General features: G+C 41.2%; 1 protein-coding gene across 1 annotated transcript in view; it reads right to left on the minus strand.

The window, feature by feature from the left end:
• ZNF536 (zinc finger protein 536) overlaps nt 1-21,519 on the minus strand; it is a 183,595-nt gene that overhangs the window by 25,935 nt on the left and 136,141 nt on the right. The gene's annotated exons all lie outside the window — the stretch shown is intronic.

Raw genomic sequence — 21,519 nt, forward strand, 5'->3', positions numbered from 1 at the left:
CCTGTACTATCCAAAGTCTTTCTCCTTAAAACACCCTAAAACCAGCTTTGGCTTCTGTAAAAAGCAGTATACAGACTACTGAGCAGTTGATAATCGTAATTCTAGTGAGAGTTTACCTGCTTCTTTGGATAAATGAATAAATAGCACTTTGGTTTCCAACACTATCATACTTAGTCTGCTCTTGATTGAATACAAGATGCATAATTACATTACGAACTAACATCTAGTTTTAATATGTTTTCCAGCATCTTGTACAAGACAACATTTTCCTTTGGCACTCTCAATGTCCATAAACCCCAGACACACACTCTTTTCACCACAGTAATGTTTCCTTGAAAACAGGAAACACTATTTCTTCTGAGATTGTATGTTAGCTAAAGGAAATGTGCTATGCACTTGGGGATTGGTTAATATGAAGTGCAAAAAGAAAAGGGAGGTTCTTTTCCTTAGGAGTTTTCTTACTATTCAATAAAAAAAAAAAAAAAAAAAAAAAAAAAAATCAGGCTCCAAACATCTAGCTGAAAACCTGATTGGAAACAGGAATTCCAGCTCAGAAGTATTCTGCAATGACTCACAAAAACAATAGTTTAGTTCCTATTGCTTCCAGTTCCCTTCTAATGGCCAGTTTCCACATGTGGACCACCAGGACTGGGATCAGAGTTACCACCTTTGGGGAATATTTTCATAATTGGGAGGACATTTGCTAGCACCAGATCCACAAACTGAACTAAGAGGAGAAATAGTAGGAAGTAGAATAAATTGCTGCATATGGAAAAGCAGGTTGAGAGGTCCTGGCATGCCAAAGGCATAAAAATCACCTCTCTGGATACATTTATCTGTGAGAAGTCTTTGTCTTGGGATGCACTCTGTAGTAGAGGGAATTAAACATCGTGTCCACAAAAACAAATCAAACCCCACTATAATGCATTTATTTCCTGAATCTCATTTTCTGAGAGTCAGTTTCTTGATTTGCAGGGGCCTGACTCATGATATCGGATTTCTTGAGGTTGGCAATGACAGAGATGCACCTGAATCTCCTTCCTCGCCGCCTAGCTCAGCTATGGAAAGAAGGCCCTGGAGGACAACAAAGTCACAGCAACCCAAGCAACAGCTCTCACAAGCGTCATCAGAAGCACTTCTTAATTATGACTTTACAGTTCTGCTGTTGTGGCCATCTAAAGTATTCTTTGTAAGTGTGTATATTTGGTAAACAAATGTTGCTTTGAAAAAAACAAACCCCCTGTATAATACCAGTCACAGTAGCACATTTTCAATTAGCCATAACGAAAAATAACGTCAATGTTTGCCTTCAGCTTCAAGGACCTCACACTATATCTGCTCAGTTCAGAAAGTGCAGATATAGAGATGACGAACTTCTCTCTCTTGCTTGATGGTCACTAAATGATCTGATGAAAGAAGCCAAGTCTCTGACTTTGTTATGACTGGGTTTGTAGGTCACACGACTGTTTTTCTTCACCATACAATCTATGACATTCATTCAAAACCAGTATTTCTTTATGCATTTAACAATGAGATACGGTAACGTTTTCCCACCTGCTCTAAGCATGAGGAAGTCACTACACCATATAGCCATTACCCATTCAGCTTCCCCTATAGAAAACACTTAAATATCATATAATGTAGCTTTGTTGAAAAGGCAATATGCAAAGACAGCATCATCGGAGATGGTGGATGAGAACCACCTGAGACAGAGCATGCCAGGGGATCAGCTTTGCCCGGAATCTCCGTGCTTGTACCTGGGAGATGTTCCCATCAGCGCGGTGGCACAGAGCCAGCCCCAGGCACAGCACCACCAGCCTCTGCCAGCGGTGGGCAACGAGATCCCAGACCTGCCAGCATTGCCACCCCCGAGGTCAGAATTGGTGGTTCTTTAATGCTTTTGAGGTTACATTGGCATGCACGCGCACAAAAGAAAAGACAGGAAAAGTCTTTTCGGATTGACACCTTTTACTCCAGGTTTTATCTTGAATTTTTACCACTTGAAAAATCTAATCTCAGTGGCTCGCTGAGCCCATCCTCTGGGTGGGAACCTTGCAGCACCTGTCCTGGCTCCTGAGCTGATCTCAGCCAACCGTCCCAATGACATTGTTAAACACCACAGGGACTCTTGTCCACTTGAAACGAGGGGCCCACCTCGCAAACACTTTTTGAATCAAAAACTCATTCCTATGAGGAACTAACAAAAGCTGCAAACACTTTCTTTCCTCACAGCTGCTTCTAAATGTGAAGTCAAAGATTTGGAGACAAAAAGCTCCCTTAACATATCCTATAGTGAATTACTCTTCTACATAGTACTCTGAACATGTGCAAGATATGTCAATAAGACATTTTTGCTCAGTTCCTCCCTTGTCACTTGAAATCACATGAAGTTTGGGGTTTTATCACAATACTGCTCTCTCTTGAAAACAGACCCATCATTATTATTTCTGTTTGGGATATTTTGCTCCTTTTGGTATGTGGAGTTTGTTACAATTGTTTATTACTTCTACAAAATGTCTCATACTATGAAGAACAATTTTTGCGTATTTCACACCATTAAATTAACCACAGAAAACATTTACATATGTCTGGCAAAAAACTTTTGTGAACAGATTCCAGTTAAGTCCTAGTTAAAAGAACTTTATGTGCAATAAAGTCCTCAAAAATATTAAAAATCATATTTAAAGCTTTCTCATAAAATGTGTATTGAGAAAAGACAAGTTTAATACTCAAAGGCTCCATTATTGAAGCAAAAATTAATATTTGTACTGTTTCTAAATTGGAATAAAATTGCAAGGATGCAAACAGTATCCTATATCATAATCTATAAACCAGTCACAAATGTTAAATCAACTGTAAAAATGATTTAAAATCTACATGACTAATTTTATTAAACTGATTTAAAATCACATTTGTGCTACCTTCATTTATTAACTGCATTTCAGACAACACTGTGTTTATAATGGATTTGCATAAATACAGATATATATGGAGAAGAAACTGTCTGTTAAAAGGGACAAGACCTTTCCTCTTCTGTGCATGTTTGCTTAGCATATGCTTGTGGGAAACAGAAACATATAAATTAAAGATGCAGAAGCCTTGTTAGGTTCTGCAGTCAATTCTCTGCAATTTTATGTTTATTCACTTCAGTTTGCTTATTCATAATACAATGATTTTTGTTCTTTGTTCCAAGCTTTAAAAGCATTTCACAAATATTAATATCTGCAAAACTGTAGCCATTTCTATTATAATTCTGGCTTCTTGCAGATGGGAGAATTGTGGGCTGTGGCTTTCCATTTAGCTTTAGCACAGATCCAACTAAATCAACAAAGGTGTTTCTGGTTTATTTTGGTGAAGCCAATTATAATCAGCAGCAGATCATGAGACAGATAAGAACATCACAGAATAGAAGAGGTTATATGAATATATTGGGGAGCTCACAAGCTGTTGCTGGCTTTCCAATAATTATTCCAATGTCTTGGGATTTAATCCCATCTCATGCTCCTTGTCGAGCATCCAGCACAGGCAGTGCACTGATGTGGTCCATCACCCCAAGGATGGGCATCATCACGGTGAGTCAGTGGCAGGACAGGGAGCAGCTACAGGAGTCCCAGGTCCCCGATGTTCAAAACTACCAACAATGGAAAACTTCTAAAACCCAATAGCAACCATTTTAATGACAAAATGTACCTTGAAACTTTACAGATGGGAGAGTTAGAATATAGATGCCCTTCACATCCAGATTAGAATAGAATGTAGGTAAAGATAGGCTTCTCCAGTCTAAGAAATAGAGGATATATTTCACTGTGCTTTTTCTATTTCTAAACAAAGAATTTAAAAAAAAGCTGTGGTGCTTTGGAGCCTGATGACAGGAACAGACACAGTGCACATGCTGTTCTAGGGGTCAGGGTCTGTCCTCCCTGTGAGCTGCTGATGTCTCACCTGGATGGTGGCACCAGGAGGTGACACTGCTCCCAGCTTAATGCTGGTGTCTGAGAGCCTCTGCTGCCACCATCCAGCAGCAACAAAATTAGTGGAAGTTTTCTAAGTATTTATTTAAGAAAGAGATGCAAAGTCCTCTCACTCTTTCTTCCAAACATCACAAATAGTGATTCCACAGGAAGAGGGAACATCAGAATGTGAAACAGGGCAAGATATTTGTGTGGTGGTGTGGGTTTTTGTTTTTTCCTCTCCCTTTAGAGTATCCCTAATTTAAAGTGTATGTCCCTTTACAAAGAAAACAATTTCTTGCTGTCATACCATGAGACATTATGAAAACATCAGGGATAATTCATGTGCCATTTCAAACAGACCCCCACAGAGCAACTGGTGGCCTAATGACAGCAAACGACCCTGTGACACCACAGGTCTAGGCATGGACCTTCAGCTCCAGCAGCCCCCAGAGAGAAGCATGGACGCATCACATTCACTGCCAAGTAGGGGAACGCTGCAATATTTGCCTTTTTTGCTGTGTGACAAATTACCAGTAGCTCTTTACAGCACCCACCTGAAGCCCTTACTCCACAGAGGGGCTGGCAGCAGCATCCAAGACTCCTCCACCTCTCCCAGGCTGTCCCATGTGAAGCCACCCAGGGGAGAGGACAGAGGGTGCCTGCTCTCACGGCAGGGACCGGCGAGCAAGAATTGCCATCCTGTGACCCACCTGAAGGCCGTGTTGCCTCCATCCTCTGTAGGGACATCAGCAGCCCCAGCTGGTCCCAGCCAGACGGGAAGGGCTCCTTGGAGGGGTAGCAGTGGGGCTGGGTGTTGGTCAAGGTTCAAGACCGTAGCCCTAAGCTGAAGCCTAAGCATCAGGGCTAATGTTTCCCCTTTGCTCTGCCCTTCCTCTCCCCTGGCCCCCATGACTGTGTGTTCTGCTGTGAGCTCTTCTATGAGGGTGCACATGCACTCAACACGAAGGCGTGAACCACCTCCAGCAAAACAAATTTTCTAGAGTTTTGGCTGAATAAAGCCATCCAAGAGAAATGCTGCTGGACCTGTCTATGCCCTACTGGAGGACAAAAAACCCAGTGTCACATCTGTCTTCTTAAATGTGCAGAATTCAGCAATTGTTTCTTTCAGATGTTATCTCCTCACCAACACATAGTGACCTTAGACATAAGGAACAATCAGCAGGATTCACACACATAAATATTCTAATGCACTTTATCTTAGAGATGCTGCAAACATGTTTGCAAGACAGACACAGTTACTGATCTTTAAAGACTCTGTATGACCTTTAACATCATTTTCCCCAAAAGTTAATTTCTGTGATTAATGCAATATACTAAAACTCATAAATCTGATAATTTGAAGGATTCAAATTAGGAATTATTGACAGCTGATAGAACAGAAGTGCAGAGATGAGGCAGATTTTTTCTCATCTGTCCATCTAAATGTTAGAATATGTATTGATTAAAATATGACATGGTATAGAACCCACCATAAATCTAAACTCTATTAGATTAACACAGGCATTCAATTAACATAAAATGACAACCTAAGAGAAAAGCCTTGAGTGTCAGCCTATCTCAGTTTGTAATATTTTAACCCACCTATCTGAACAAGTTTTGAGGTAAACAGAGACGTGTGCCTGGTTTCACCTTGGCTCAGTACTCACAGGTGTAAACTGAACCCTCGGGTGAATACAGATTCAGTGCACTGAGGTTGTTCTCTGATTTTCAAATTGAAAATACACAAATATTCAAGATGAGCATAGTTTGAATTACTATATCCATAACAATAAGGCCACTGTTTTAAAAAGTGACCTGCTTAGTGTCTTTGTTATGCATGAATCCTCTAGGCCTAGAAGGTCTCTTCTATTGGAAACAGCTTCAGCAATTGTTCCTTCCATCAAAAAAACTGTGTTATCACTAGATGCAAGAAGAACATTAACAGTAAGTGAACTTTCCAGGTAGAAATCATGAAAACGACACGCACAGGAACCAGGAAAGTCATTCTCTGAGCAGCGACTCCAAGGAGCTCTCAATCCCTACGTGGGTTACTCCTTAAGGTTCAGCTGCAGAAACCCACGGAATTTCCAAGTGCAGGTTTTATTCCACTGTATCCACAAAATCTTGTAAGGAAGCTCAACATTTCTTTTGTAGCACCTAGTCCAAAGTGTGTTGCCTAAAGCACCCAGAAGAGATAGCTATACGTAAATAAATAAATAAATTTGAGCTTTCTGTTGCCTACTCAAGCTGGTGGAATAGTGTGGGAAGACAAACACCATGCAAATAGCCCAGCGCTATGAACACAGAGGGGACTCGCTTTCACGCTTGCCTGGCACCCCTGCGGAATGGATTTCCTTCGCACAAGCATTGCACAGCACAAAAACCATTCTCAGTGATACGGTACAAATTTTCCTCGATATTTAACTGATGGGGACTGGGAGTTCTTTCAATGGATAGGCATGGAAATGTGAGGGAACCACTGGGATTTGGGTCAGAATATTGCAGGAACCAAGGTTCAGGCTTGATTCTCACAAACGCTGTGCATTTCTGCTATCATTTGATTTTAGCGGGAGTTAGAACCACCCATGCTTAAATCAAGCTCTCGGAGACTTTTTATAAGTCTAGCAGACCCTGCTCACAGGAAACATGGTCAGGTATTATCTAAATGCCTAATTTTCATGCCCTAGCTTGGAGCACTTATACATGCAGAAAGACACGTACCTCTGCCTGCACAGGCTCAAGATTTCCCTCGTGCTGCTGGAAGCCTTAAATAAATCCTGTCCCCCTATCCCCAGCTGCTCCGCTGCGGCGGTGTCACTCCCAATGCGGCTGCGGTTCAGCTGCCTGAGCCCGTCTGTCCCTTTCTCCTTCTGGCCAGTTCGTCCTGTCAGGGCCACCTTTTGCCAGCCTTATTCTTTCCAGTAATCAATAATTACCTTTCTCCGCTCCCACTGATGGCTTCTGGAAGGGGTAGCCTTATGTTACTGCAGCAATTCAAACCATGATCTGTGCTCTAATGAGTATTTGTCTAGGGTTCACAATTGCAAATGGAGAAGTGTTAACCCAAAGTCCAGGCAGAAGCTGACAGGGAAAGGCTGGCTGGCTGGAGCTATACACAAGTGGTGAATCCTCCCAAGAATGAAATTAGTATGTATTATTAGTCTGCATATTATGTGCACATGTTAAAAAATACTAATTTTCTCTCTTTCTCTCCTTTTCTCCAAAGTACCACTGTTTAGGACTATAGATTCATAATTGTTCAGGAAAGCCATTGTCTGTGTTTTCTTAGTATGTCCATTATATTTAATCTATCCTCAAGCCTCTAGTCAAATGCAACTTGCTAATATTTTTATTATAAAATTCCATACTGGTTGTGAAGCTAAATTTCATATTACATTTTCCACTCAAAGAGAAACTCAAGCTCCCAGCCAAGAATGTTGCAAATCAGCAGTATGTGAAACAACCAAGCCCAAAACACATTTTAAAAAAAATTGCACGTGGATTTATGTGTTCAGATTTTTTACATTGTTTACTTGTAATAATTTTCAATAGCCAGTTGAAAATTTGCTGTTCTGCACTGATAAAGCATGTGTTTGTTCAAAAGAAATTTCAACAATTCTTTCAACTGCAATCCCAGTTTTTTCACACTCAGCAACTGGCTTTTTTCACCACAATCAGCAGAAGAAAAGGGGTTAACAGACTGGGATTACAGATGAAAACACAAGTTTTTTTCCAAAATTTCCTATATCAACTCTACTGAATGGGACCAATAGCCAAGTGTCAAAAAAGCTGCTCTGGTGCACATCAGGGATCCCGTGAGCAGCAGCCTACAGATGTGCCGGGAGAAAGCCTGATGCAGCCAGATTGCAGCCTTCTCCCAGGCACAGCTGGTTCAGCCTGTACGAATAAGATCTGCTGAAGTGCTCAAACTTCTGCATGTTTTCATAAATCAAACCAAACCCATCCAGTTTTGTTTTTTTTTTTTTTCTCCGTTCTCTTCTACTTTTGTGCTTAAAGGAGGCCAAGAACCAAGTGAGTAGGTAATTAGTTTAAATGGAATCTGAATTGTGGCCTCACCCCTAGAAAACAGGGACTTCTTGAGATTAATTGGAAAAGCAAAGAAAATAACCCACTTCAGCTCAAACTGTTTCTGAAGTGCCATGGTAAGCTCCATATAATATGAATACATAACCTTCATATGATAAATACACAGAACTGGTGCTTTTAATGCGTCAGGAGGAGAAAATGCGGTTCATCAAGGAATGAAGCACTTGAGGTGTGCAGAGAGAATCCCTGCCAGTCACTGCGCTGTGCATGTGGGTGGGTACTGACCCTGCACGCTGACGCTGCCTCTGGGACAGATCTTTGTCCCGGTGACACCAGCAGAAACCCAAAATGCCTCCGCCAGTGCTGTCTCCAGGGTGTACAGCCAGTGTGTCCCTGCTGCTCTGGCCCCAGCACCCAGGTGGGATGCAGCACCCAGGTGGTGCAGGGCTGTACTTCTCCTTCCTGCCCACTCCCCAGTGGAGCCACTGTTCCCACCTCTCTCCCAAAATTTCTTTCCCTCACTGAATGCTATGAGGCACACTGTGACGATTGACACACAATATTTAATCCTGTCAAAGGTAAAAAATCATATCGTGGTGAGTCAACTACATCACTAAGCAAAACAACTGCATTGAATTGAATAAACAAATAACCAAAATGTCTCGCAAACAACTCATTTACTGAAAATACACTACCCGTTCAGACTGAATACCTTTTGTGCAAACCGACAGGATGGACAATGGGCTGAAATAAAAAATGGACATGATCTCTTCACAAGGATTTTTTCAGCAGAGCCACACTGGGGCCACACACGTTGCCAGCTGGAAACTCAGGAGAGTTTTCCCCTTTGGAAAGACAGACAGACGCAAACCAAAATCGAGGTCCTAAGAGGTTTGAGCAGTTACTCTGCAACATCTACTAGCAGCCCAGGACACATTCTCCTCTCATGCCCTCCTCCACAGGGATGAGCCCCCAGCAAGAGGAGGTCCTGGCATAGCTGCATCTAACAGGGCAATTAAGGCACCCTGTACCCCAAGGATGAACCCACGCATTTCTCATGCTACGCTGACATGACAGCAAAATGTAAATGCACGCCCAGTATATAATCCTACTTTACACTCTGTGGAAATGGATCATTACTTTTCACATGCTATGAGTTACAGTAATTAGGAGGAGAAAGATGGATAAGGAATCACCATGAGATGCTGTATTCTTGTAGCTCTAACAGTGCTATTTGTAGCTTTGCATGTAGCACCGCTTTGGTGTTTGGTAGTGGTTAAGATAGATACACAGGACTTTCACAGCAAAGATGGCAGGAATCAACTTTTTCACCTTCTGAAGTAGGAAATACTAGCAACAAAGTTATGCGAATCTGGAGCACCATCTTGCATTTCACTGATACACCTGAGTCTAAACATGGAACCTGATGGAAGTCAAAGATACATCAAGAGTAAGATACTTTTTTCCTCATGCTACCTACAAGAAAGTAGCATTAGCATCACCAACTACAGCAGCACTTGATGGGGCAGGATTGTGCCCACCCTGGCTGCCACAGCTCACATATTGTCCCTCCACACCTCGCTCAGCATGTTGGCTCTGGGGCAAAATACACAAATAGCCCATATTGGGGAAGGCAAAAGTGTGGGAAAGAGAATTAAAGAAAATGTGTGAGGCTGCAACTCTAAGAAGCACAGATTTCATATTTAACACTATATGCCTCCTCTAGAAATGGGTAGCATCATACCCTCGAGCTGGGTGGGAAAGCAAGATGAACAGAGAGGGAAAAAGGAGGGAGCTGGAGGACTGTGGCCTTGCAGAACGCCAGGAAGCACGGTCGTGGGGGAAAGGAGGACACCGAAGAAAAGAGCATCATCTCTTGTCTGAAGCTGCTCTGGGTTTACAAAGACCACGTGAAGCGAGCTGACTGTTGCACAGGGATGAGCTCAGCTCTTGACAGAAAGAAGAGACATCATACTTGTGTATAATTCCAACTGTACTAACTTACATCAATATTGAATTTAATTTGAATAATGTTAACAGTCTCTCAAACCCTTCAGAAGAGAAGTAGTTTAATGCCTGTAACATACACTAATGCTGGAAGAAAAATGACATGCTATTGTGTGTTCAGACACCCATAGTGTTTGCTATTTGTTTGGAGTTTTATGGAGTTGGGAAGACAGATGGAAATTTTTTTGTTAGAGCAATGCAAATGATAGCAATATTACTAGATGCCTTGTAGGAAGTCTCAGTGTGATAGCAAAGCCTCCAGATATGAATTGTAAATTGAAATTAAGCTTTTCCACTGAAGAAACATGAACTAGATTGAGTATGACTAGGAAAACAAATATCAGAAACTTTCCCAACAGACCGAGGGCACACTTTTCTGCAACATTATCTTGATGCAAAACTTTGTGACCCACAGAGAGCAAACCCTGAGTGTAACGTTGTCCCACTGCACCATGCACTGGGGGGCGAGAGGGGCGAACACAGGGCAGGACAGGGAAAGGCCGGTCTGAAACACCTGAAGAAGAAACATCTTCCCAGCAACGCAGCAGGGAGGAGGGAACAGGACAATAAAAGCTCTCAGTGTTTTATTGGGTATTTAAGCACAAAGTGTGGTCATTGTCAAGAGCAAAATTATTACTCACCCCAACTCTCCTTAAATAACTCGGGACAAAAAGCCTTCAAGCCATGGGAGTTTGTGGTGCCCACTGTGCGAAGGAGATTGCTCCTCAGGCTGACGTAAAGGAAGGCTCCTTCTCCTCTCTTCCTGAAAGCTGAAATGACACTCCAGGGACCTCACAAACCCCTGTGCTTAACCCTCAGGTTCACCCCAATCTAGCTGGAGTGAGGCGAGTCCTCCCCAGGGTGGACATGGCCCTGCCCGTGCATCCTCAGCAATAACTAAGCTTCAAGACACCTTAGGTTAAAAAAAAAAAAAAAAGAAAAAAAAAAAAAAAAAAAGGTGTTCGTCCTTCTTGTTTGTGGGTTGTGAGCTCCCTCTTGTGGCTCTCTTGAAATTTCCAGCTATTTACCAAACTCCCTGAAGCCGGTTGCAATGTTCAGCCCGGATGGGCACCCACTGCAACTGGCACACCTCGGATTTCCCTCAGCGCTACCAGGACACTTATCTTTTGTCCCAGTGACTTGCTGCTTCACTTTTCGAGTTCTGTTAAAACTTCAAATATAAGAAATGTACGTTCTCAATGTACACTCCAAGTCCATAGCAGCTCAAACGAAAGGGTAAAGCCGCTCCTGCACAGGGAGGCTCTTGACCAGCCCTGCTGCACACCACACAGGACCAGGGGCATATGGTTCGTCCTCTGCCAGCTCTGCTGGGTGCCGAGGGGTCCCTGGACACATGCAGAGGAGCACTCATCTGCCATCCTTCAAAGCTCAGGTCAGCAGTAACATCACTGGACGCAACAGCCCTCCCTCATTTCTGGGTTTCCTCCCAAGTGCGGTGAGCACCTTTGCAGGGATCTCATCCCTCCTGGAACTGTTCCACATTTGAAGTCACATTCCCACAGCTGAAATGGAAACATTCACATTACCACACTGCCATGCCCCACGTTTCCCCCCAGTTAGTTGGTTTTCTTTCTGAAGTATCTAATTAGGTGACTTTTCAGGGAGAGGAAATGGGATTGTTTGTAGACAGTTTCTGCCTGCAAGATTTCACACCAGCCTTTTACAAACAAGGTGATCCCTGCTGTATCTGGTCGCTGCTGATGCTGATCCTACGCAATGTGCAGCCGCCAGTCTGACAGCTCCATCCTCTCCCTGCAGAAATCCTGGTGCTTCAGCAGCTGCCCCAGCCCTGGCCCTTGGACTTCCCCTGCCCAGAGCAGCAGCTCAGATCCCTGGTAGCGTCTTACAGGAACATATGTTTTTACATCTACTGCAATGGCTACAGAAGGGATTCTGGAGCTAAGATATAGAAAAGCACGGTTGAAACACAGCTGGCTCTACTATGTTTTTTTTTTTTCCACGTGAGTACATCATTTGCCTCTGTAACAAGTCAAAGGGAAAGTCTTCACAGCAAAAGAAAAACAACTTCACCAGGAACACAGGGACAGGACTTATCTATGGTTCAACTCAAACAAGCTACTACCACAACACTTTCATGTTGAATAAAATCAGCAAAATAGCACCAGGAAAGAGAGGAAAACAGAACTATGATATCCATAAAACATCTTACAGCACCCCCTTCAAATAAACCTGGTTAAAATGAAGGGCTTGAAAGCAATAAAATGTCAAGGGAGACATATGCTAATCACATAAATATAAACAGCTCTATACTGAATATTGGTGAGGTTTAACCCTCAGTATTCTGGTAAAGTTTCCTCTCTTGAACATACCCTTCCATAAACTGTTTTGTATGGATATGAGAGAGGTATAAAATGCAAAATAAAAGCAAAAATTATGCAAGATGTGCTGCAGAAATTAGCACTTTTTCGACAAGTGATCATGTTTCTTTTACATTAAAAAGAAAAAAAAAAAGTGTCTTCATATTACAATCTACAGCTGAGTTTCTTCAAATGCTTGTTGGATGTCACTCCAAACCTCCAAATGCATGTACCCAGAGAAGTATGCCTTACAAAAACTGAATACATAATTCTTCATTCAGGCATGGAACTCTTGCTAAATAACTAAGGATGGATGAATGGCTATAAAAAAATGTGTGCCTTTCAAAGGGGAAGCTACCAGGCTTAAGCAGCTCAGTACATTTGAAATCATGAGAACCATACCAAAGCCAGAGAGTAACTGCCGTTTCTAAGAAAACCTCTGATATTCTACAACTAGAATATTATGTGCCTTTTTTTACACATCCATCCTAACCACAAAGTACACGTAATATAATTTTGTGTGCATCATATGCATTTCGTGTACATTAGCATTCGGAGTGCTCTGCATTGTAATGAAAAGGAATCAAAATGTTCGAGTTACACAAGAAAGAAAACTTATAAAACTGCCATCTCATGAATGTAATTTATTCGTTTGGAAAGACAAAGGATGAAACATTCCCACAGACCCACAAAGTCTCCACAACCACAGGGCAAGGAAGGACATGAATACGCTAGGCAAGAAGTTTTCAATCGCTGGTGCCTCAGCTAACAATGGGGGAAAGCCTATTCTCAACCTATTGTCTTCTTGCTCCCAATTGGAGGGACCTATAAGGAACCCAGAAATATATTCGCAAGACTTCCTCTGCTAGACAGGGGCACCTCAGTGAGCCTTCATCCAATTTTATCTATGGCATGAAATCTGATCACGCTTCTCCATTTCATTTAATCACAAATAGGAACACCAAATTTTTAGATATCTCTTGGGCTCTCTGTTTATGTGTTAAAGCTGAGGATCCTCCTCATTTAGTGTGAGAAGGAGATATGTGTAACTTGTCAGCAATGCCACAGACATAAATATTCAGAAAAGCAGTGGCCTTCGGCAGGTCATGGCACTGTCAAATACTACAAGCCTGGGTTTAGGAGGAAGATGCCAGATCTGGGTGGCTCGTATCTCATGGAACTGAAAGAATGGAGAATAAATTAATAGATAATAATTGCTGTACCCCAGGGATCTGATGTCATTCTTCTCTGCCTACTACTGCCCCACTCTAGGTAGGTAGAGTGTAGTTCCACAAATGATCAAAAAGGTGAGTTTCTTCAAATGTGTATCAAAATAACCAGAGCTGAAGCAAAGCTGTCCAGATAGCTGGACCTGTGTATACAGGGCATACTAAATCCTAAACATACCTGGTCTCAAAAAATAGGACATCTCCCTTGGTAAGGAATCAGAAGAAACTGTGCAATGAGAACGCAGCCATTGATATGGAAATCGGTTTACCTTATGAAGAAACTTCTCATTGAAGTGGCTCCTAATTTTTCACCCAGCCCAACTGCATTGTTTTCTATGCCAATAGAGAAACTGGTGGAATATGAGCGCTGACAGGAGACATCTCTGAGGCCTGTTGTATCCTTAGCGGTCAGGAGTCTCTGCCTGTGGACGCAGACTTTGTTTTACACTCACGGCTACTGATAGCACACCTTGAACAAGGGCACGCTCTGTGTCCCCATGTCACCAGTCCTGCAGAGCTCAACGGTGACCAAGTGCTCGCTGCTCTTTGGTAAAGCTAAAATGGCAGAGACCTGAGCAGGGAGGCATGGACCAGTGCAGGGGGTGATGTACTTGCAGTGAAGAGAGAAACCAGCTGTGATACAGCAAGAAGGAACAATTCAGGAAGTATATTTCAACTCCTCCTATCCATAACTGGACACCCAAACTGGCACATGGGCACAAAAACATGCATTTATGTTCCTTGAAATAACGTGTCTCTGTGATTATCTGAATAAAGGATACAGACAACCTAAGAGCTTGAAAAAAGGAGTCCCAATCCAAACTATCTAGAAATACTTCTATTTTTATAAATAGTTCTGTTTTACCTCATCTCTTTTCAAAAATTCTGGTTTCCAGAAATGAGCAAAATGAACTTAGTGAACAGTGACCTCACTAACAGCAGACATCACTGTGGTCATGGCTGTGACTGGGTCTAGTCTTGTTCGGAGTAGCAACGCTTCCTTCTGGAAAACAAGTTTTTATCTGGTATTTTAAAAATAGGCTGCTTCAAAAAGAAGGGAATCAAATGCTGCATCCATTAGGGATGAGTAGTAAGTGAGCAAAGGCAGTGGGGGGGGATTCTTCTTTCAGTGAGCAGTTATCTGGCAGAAATACACACCCAAGATGTGGGTTGCTCTCTTCTCAGCAGAGCAGTGAATTCAGGCCAGGCCTCCTGCATCCTGAATGAGTTTTCTAACTGCTCAACTGGTGGATAAAAGGGCTGTCATCTCCTTCTCTGCCTTTCTGACAGTCTGGCCCTGCATGGCTTTTGTGTTTTTCTTTTTTTCTTTTTTCTTTTTTCTTTTCCCCTCTCTAGAATTGCCTCCTTTGATACAAAACACAGTATTTTCTGTGTTTCATATTATTAAGGAAACTCGTAAAAGAGAGACTTTTTGGTTGAGATTGATTTTTTTTCCTGCAAGACAGCCAAACCAAAAAGTCAATTGTTGCCACAGTCATAATAGGGACAGCAGTCTCCACTCAGCATCGTGGGTTACAGAGCAGAGTGGGCCAATACCACATCCCAGAATTCAATTTCCACTTCCAAATTTGGTGAAAGAAGAGATTCAAAATGATATGCAACCCTGGATCCATAGACCTCCAAAAATCTTATTACCTCTAAATTTGATCTCAGCTTTACGGCTCAGGTCCCAATCTAGTGCATACCCACATTTGCTACATGAACTTTTGCTCCCTCTCCAACTTGATTAAGAGCAAAGAAAGTAACAGATGGATCCATGCTGTTCCTTTGTAGCTGAGAGATTAATGTTTGCATTGCATCAGACTACCCGCGTTCACGCAAGGGAATAATGCTGTTGTCCCTGCAACTGGCACCTGCACTCGCTGGTCCAGTCCGTGTCTGAGGCAGAAAGGCTATGTAAGGGAATGCAAACAGTGCTTTGGTTTTAAACATACGAAATGATTCGGAAGCATGACACAGTGTGAAAAATGGCCATGCCTCGAATAGCAAACTTTGCTGTACTTTGCCACTCACCGATGGCAGCTCATGCCTCTGCTGTGCATCACTCCGCTAAAAGGCTGTCACAGAGCGTGTCCTAAGGAAGGGTGTCAGTAAACAAACTCGGGTTTTTTTCTTCCGCGTGCTGAACCCATGGGTAATATCAACACGAAGACAGGATATGCTCCAAAACTCCACCAGCGGTGCTGGAAGACGCTTCTGCCACTCGTCAAAAATCCCCCCAGATGCAGCGCAGCTCTGCTGCCAGCGCAGGTACCTGCAGCCGCCCGCTCGCTCCTGCACGGTCCTTCCCCAGGCACCAGAGGAGCTGTGTCCTCGCAGGCCACGGCCGAGGCCTGAGAAAACAGCGGCATAATATCGGTGGCGATGAAATGAGAGATGGTTTTGTCTGTGCTATCAGGATTAGATGCTGTGGGTGCCAAGCTGCAGGAGCCTGGAAAGCCTCAGCTGCCAGCCCTCCCAGATCTGGGCTGAACAGGGCTTTGAGTAACTTACAGCTTAAAAAACTCAGACAAAAAAAAAAAACACCAACCAACCAACAATTAATCAGAAAGTAGTGTTATTTCCCTGTAACTTTCGCTGCTTTACCCAACAGTTAGCTCTTCCTTCTCTCCTGTGGAACAACCACTGTTTTTCCTTGGGTATTATAACAGAGTTTTGTCCCGCGTCCTGCACCTCTGAGTGATTACAGAAAAGGGCATATATTGAGAGAAACCTCAGCCCGGCAGAGCCACACCAGTCGTGCTGGCCCTGGGAGGCTGGACACCAGGGATAACACCAGGGAGCCCATCGTGCGGGCTCCGGGGCTGGGGCTGTGCAACCCTTGAAGAAGAACCCACCATGAACTACAAACACTTACTTTAACTTCTAGCTGTGAAAGAGGATGGACTTCACATGATTTACTGTGCAATCTGTGAATTTTAATAACCGCTACCATTTAGCAGGACATCTATCATTCTATATCTTTTGCAGCTGTTGGAAAAAAAAAATATTGGTGCTTTCAAAGCAGTTTCATCATAGATTCAAAAAAGCCTAAAACAAAATTGAAAAACAAAACCAGCCATATGCCTACTTGACCTAGGATACATAAACCTGTTGTTCAATCCATAGGAGGGATTACAGCATTACTTTTTAGTAAGTTGCTTTTCATATGGAAATTTCTTTTCACAGTAAAGCCCTGTATTTAATGGCATCAACATAAAAAACATCCCTATTTTTAGTTCCCTGATCATGGACATATAGATTTTTATAGTGTCTGCAAGCATATATTAACGTTAATTTCCCCATTCTCCTTTGTACTTTGTTAATGTCACAATCTGCTGTAAAACCTTGCCAAGTTTCTTAACTGTCATGTTAATTCCGAGACCTAGTCTGCACTCTCTGACATTTCAGGACAGAACATGGCAGTAAAAATAGATTAAAAACAGCTTATAAGTATTATAAAATCTAGAACTTTACAGATGGTGGAATTATATCTGCTGAATGGAAATTTTAGCAACTCAGAACACAATAATGTTAGAATAGCCTATTGATTTCTAAGACAAATATTTTCAGAAGTAATGTAATGGTATCTGAATAATGGGCAAAACCCACAAAAATGTAGGAGAGTTGGGTGGTTTTTTTTCTTCTTTTTTTTAAAGCATCACAGTGAATGTGCATATCGCCTTGGTGCTAGTATTAAGTTTCAAAGCTTTTCGGTACCGTATAAATAAAGGACATAATAAGATCTTGATTTTATTCATGGTTAGTTCAAAGTTCACACAAATTATTTCACACAGGGGATTTGTCTGAGGGTTTTGGCATTATAGAAATGCATTAATGTACTTTAGATATTAAATGACAATGCCACATGGTAAGAAATTTGCACGAATGAACAGGAAATTAGACACTTTTTCTTTTTTTTAACTGATTGCTAAAGAATACGCTGTTTAAATGCATACTATCCATTTCAAAGGGAAGCTTTTGCTGATTTCAGGAAGTTTAAAATCAGCTAATCAGAAAGTAACACAAAGTTAGGGTTAAACATTTTTTTAAAGGAAACTGTTTCTTTAAAAAAATCCTTTCCCCTTTTCTTTAAGGAGTACTTATTATTTCCATCATCCTTGTTGAGTTGTTGATGAATAGCTCACATCGTTTGCCAAGCTCCACCCTCTGTCTTTTTTCTAAACCCTTTACTCATTATTTGCTCAGTCTTTTTCCCACAGCCTAGACAGCCTGTCAAGGCAGCTTAAATAAAACACTGTATTAACATTAGGAAATGGCATTCAGTTCCCAATTGATCTCCTAATACTTTATGTTGAAATGATAATTGGTACAGTCTTCATTGAAAAAAAGAGAGAAAAAACTACTTTTCAGTCACCACAAGGTATTATCTTAGCTGATGTATTCACAAGCAAACAGATACATTTTTAAAATCTCCCCATCTGCTGGAGACTGCAGTTCACAATTCTTTTCAGCTGACATAATCCAGATTGATTCGTTCAGCAGATAAAATTCAGGCCACTTCTGCCCTTTATAGGAGCAACATAATACCAGTCTTTATTCAGTAACAATGTAACATAATGGGATCGGAATGTGCAAAATGACTGTTCTTAAATTACTGTGACACACAAGGGTCCAACACAAGCTGTGGTTTAATGTAAAAAATCATTAGGCACAGATTACTAAAGTGGTCCTGCATTAACAAGGTCAAACCAAGACTGTTTATGATATTTTTCAGGAGGGGAAAAAGATATGTTCGCTAATATCTAGACTATGAATGCATTTTTAAAAGGAAAAAAAATATGCAAGTTTGGTTGTGGTTTTTTGTTGTGTCGTTTTATTTTTTTTCCCCCCCCATGAAGGAAGTGCTGTTTATTCAATAATGACTGCAACGGTTAAGGATTCTATAAAGGCCTTTTCCACAGAGCCAAGTTAATCTATTACACACTGAAGCACACACACAAAAAATCTAAATATCAAAAGGTTGTCAAGAGAGTTGCCAGAAATGAATATTTTGGTGCACTGCTCTATCAAACAAATTTTGAAGACTGTCAGATTATTATTAACCCGTTCTAGCTCTTTTCTTTTGATAAAGCTAGAGACCATTAGAAGGAATTTTGCAAGTTCCCACACTGCTGCAGGGGTTTTGCGTCTATGTAAATCATTGTTACTTAACAATATGTCCCTCATAGGCTTACGAATCAACCTATCTGCACAAAAAAGCTGAAGTGAAGACACACAGTAAATTTCATCCTTAATGGATGGGTCCTTGCGCCCCAAATCCGGGGACCATTTAAGATCACATAATATAGGATTTTTTTTGTACAGCTATTTCTTCCTATCTGATAAAATCTAAAATTTAGTAAGTCTTACTTAAGAAATCCATTATAACATCACACATTGAAATAAAGGAATAAGTAAAACAACTCTTTCCCAATGTATCAAAAAAATCTGCTGCTGTTTTCCTCTGGCCTTTGATTTGGGGGTTAACAGTATGTGAATGACACCCAACATCACAGACAGGGGCTGGTTTTGCCCATGCAAGGCAGCCAGTTCTGGCTGCTGATGGAAGCCAACCCAGAAGGGCTGTAGCTCAGCTCCTGGGAGGAAAGATGGTACTGAATAAGGTATTTCTACCCTGGTTTGTATCTAGAGGTCCCAACCAGGTGGCTTTCATGGGAATGAAGGGTTTAAATTCCCCACATTCCACCTTCCCGTTTTAACTCTGCAAGCAGTGAAAGCAGAATTTTGCTGTCCCTTGTTACTTTGCTAAACTACCAGAGCTGGGTAATTGTTGAAATCAGTTGCTATAATTTAAGCTACTGCTCATTTGGGATGAATGTATAAGCAACAAGTGTATTTTAAGTGCATGTTCATGTAAAGTGAGACTGTCCTGTTTGCATGCCACATCCTCATGTGCCCGTTTCATCAACTGACAGAAACAGCCTCAAGAAACCTAGCTGGAAGATGACAGCTAGCAAACTCTAAGGGTAGCTGGAGAGGAACGCATCCATTTTGAAATTCAATATGGACACATCTGTCTGTATAGGTGAGTAAGTGTGCTGGTGGGCAGCGGGTAGTGAGCACCATGAGCAAGATTTCCACCAGTATAGTAGCAGGTGCCCAGAAGGACTACACCAAAATAAAAAAATGCCCTCATGAAATGTTTTTGTTTGAAGAATTCCCACAATATGTCATTTTAGAACAAAAGGCTGAAATGTTTCCCAAGCAACTCCGTCCAAAGCAGTGTGAAAGTGAATTTGTGAAAGTTCATAGCCAGACCATAAAATAACCTATGTCCCCAATGTCTTCTGCATAAGAAATGTATTTAAATGGCATGTGCTCTGCTAAGGTGAAATTCGTAATCACAAAAGATTGTAGTTTTAAAAAGTAATGAAAACTAACTACATAACTCCAACAGTCTTGGAAACTCATTACATTCAAATATTTACATATTCTAGTGAACTTAGAATGTCAATTTTGACTGCACAAATCCAATAACTGAAACATATGGCCTTGAAACCTGCAATCAATATAAACCTTTTAGAGCCCAAGCTTCAAAAACTTATATCAAATATATATTCGATGAGAAGAAGGTTAATTGAATAATTGATTACTCAGTTACAATTAAGTGCTCTTCAGATATCTTTGGGAAATACCGAGATATAATAGTGATAGATATTTATTTGTTTATCAGCTATCCCTGATTTATAGCTATCATTTATTTTTTATTTCCTAAGTCAATTTTTACATTTATATATTTTAACAATATAGTCCCTGGTGAGAATCAATATACAGGGTTTTTTTCACCACAGGGCTATCAAAAGCCAGCCTAGAAATCTATAGTACCAATTCAGCCAATTTCAGTGCAGGCTTCAGCCTTCTAAACACCTTGCTAAAATATTCAGACTTTGTCTCCAGATGGCAGTTATGTAGACAGAACATGCAATATTTGTAGCAATAAAGGTTAACCAATACTAACCACGCTGATAAACTCTGAACTTAACAACAGTTAAGTGAAAAGATGGCCCTTGGAAAACAAGCAAAGCATGCTGTTTGCATGTTTTCACAAAGTACTATTTCTTATCAAAATAAAAACATGTTCATAAAAGTCCCACCCCTACAGCAACAGCCAAGAGGATCTTTGGGATCTCTGGGGCATTTTAAAGTTGACTAAACAATAAATCAGATAGAGCTGGGTCTTCAGAGCTGTCTGCACAGAAAAATCCTGTTAACTCTTTAGTAGTATTAATATTAAAATTTATTTCACAATAGCACCCATGTTCTCAGTAAGGAGAACACTTGGGTCACAAACTGTGACATACATCCATGGACAAGAGGCCCTGCATCTAGTGACTGACGAGCTAAATAAGGCCGGGTAAGATTTTTTAAAACATGCTGAATTCTTCTGAAGATGGTGAGATAAATTACAAAACCTCACTCTTCCTCTGCTAGAGGTGAAGGCTTTCAACTCTTTCTTGCATCCATCTCCAAGACATTAGAATAAGTACCATAAAATACTGTTTAAACAGCCCTAGACACAAAGCCTCCTATCTTTTAGCATATAGCTTTGCATTCACTTCAAAACTTGAAGCTTTTTTCACATCAATGGCAATTCTATACATGGTGTATAATAAAGAAAGGTAGTAAGCAGTCGAGGCAATATTTCAAATATTTTTGATTGGTGCCTCAGATTACAGTGTGTGATGGTAATGATGAGGAAAATAACTTCACATTGTCACTGAACAATACAACCTTATTTTTGTGAATGTCCTCCTGTAATTACAAATGTCCAAAGAGGGCTGTGTTTCAGAGGAGATAAGTAGTATGAGGCACGATGAAGACTGAAAAGAAATAAAAATTCACACTTTCGTTTTCTTAGTCTAAGTACCTGCGACACCTAGCCCTTGATATGCTCAAAACCTTGTATGAATTATTCTTTCC

Source organism: Caloenas nicobarica, chromosome 9 (assembly GCF_036013445.1).
Source record: "Caloenas nicobarica isolate bCalNic1 chromosome 9, bCalNic1.hap1, whole genome shotgun sequence".
Lineage (NCBI taxonomy): Eukaryota > Metazoa > Chordata > Aves > Columbiformes > Columbidae > Caloenas > Caloenas nicobarica.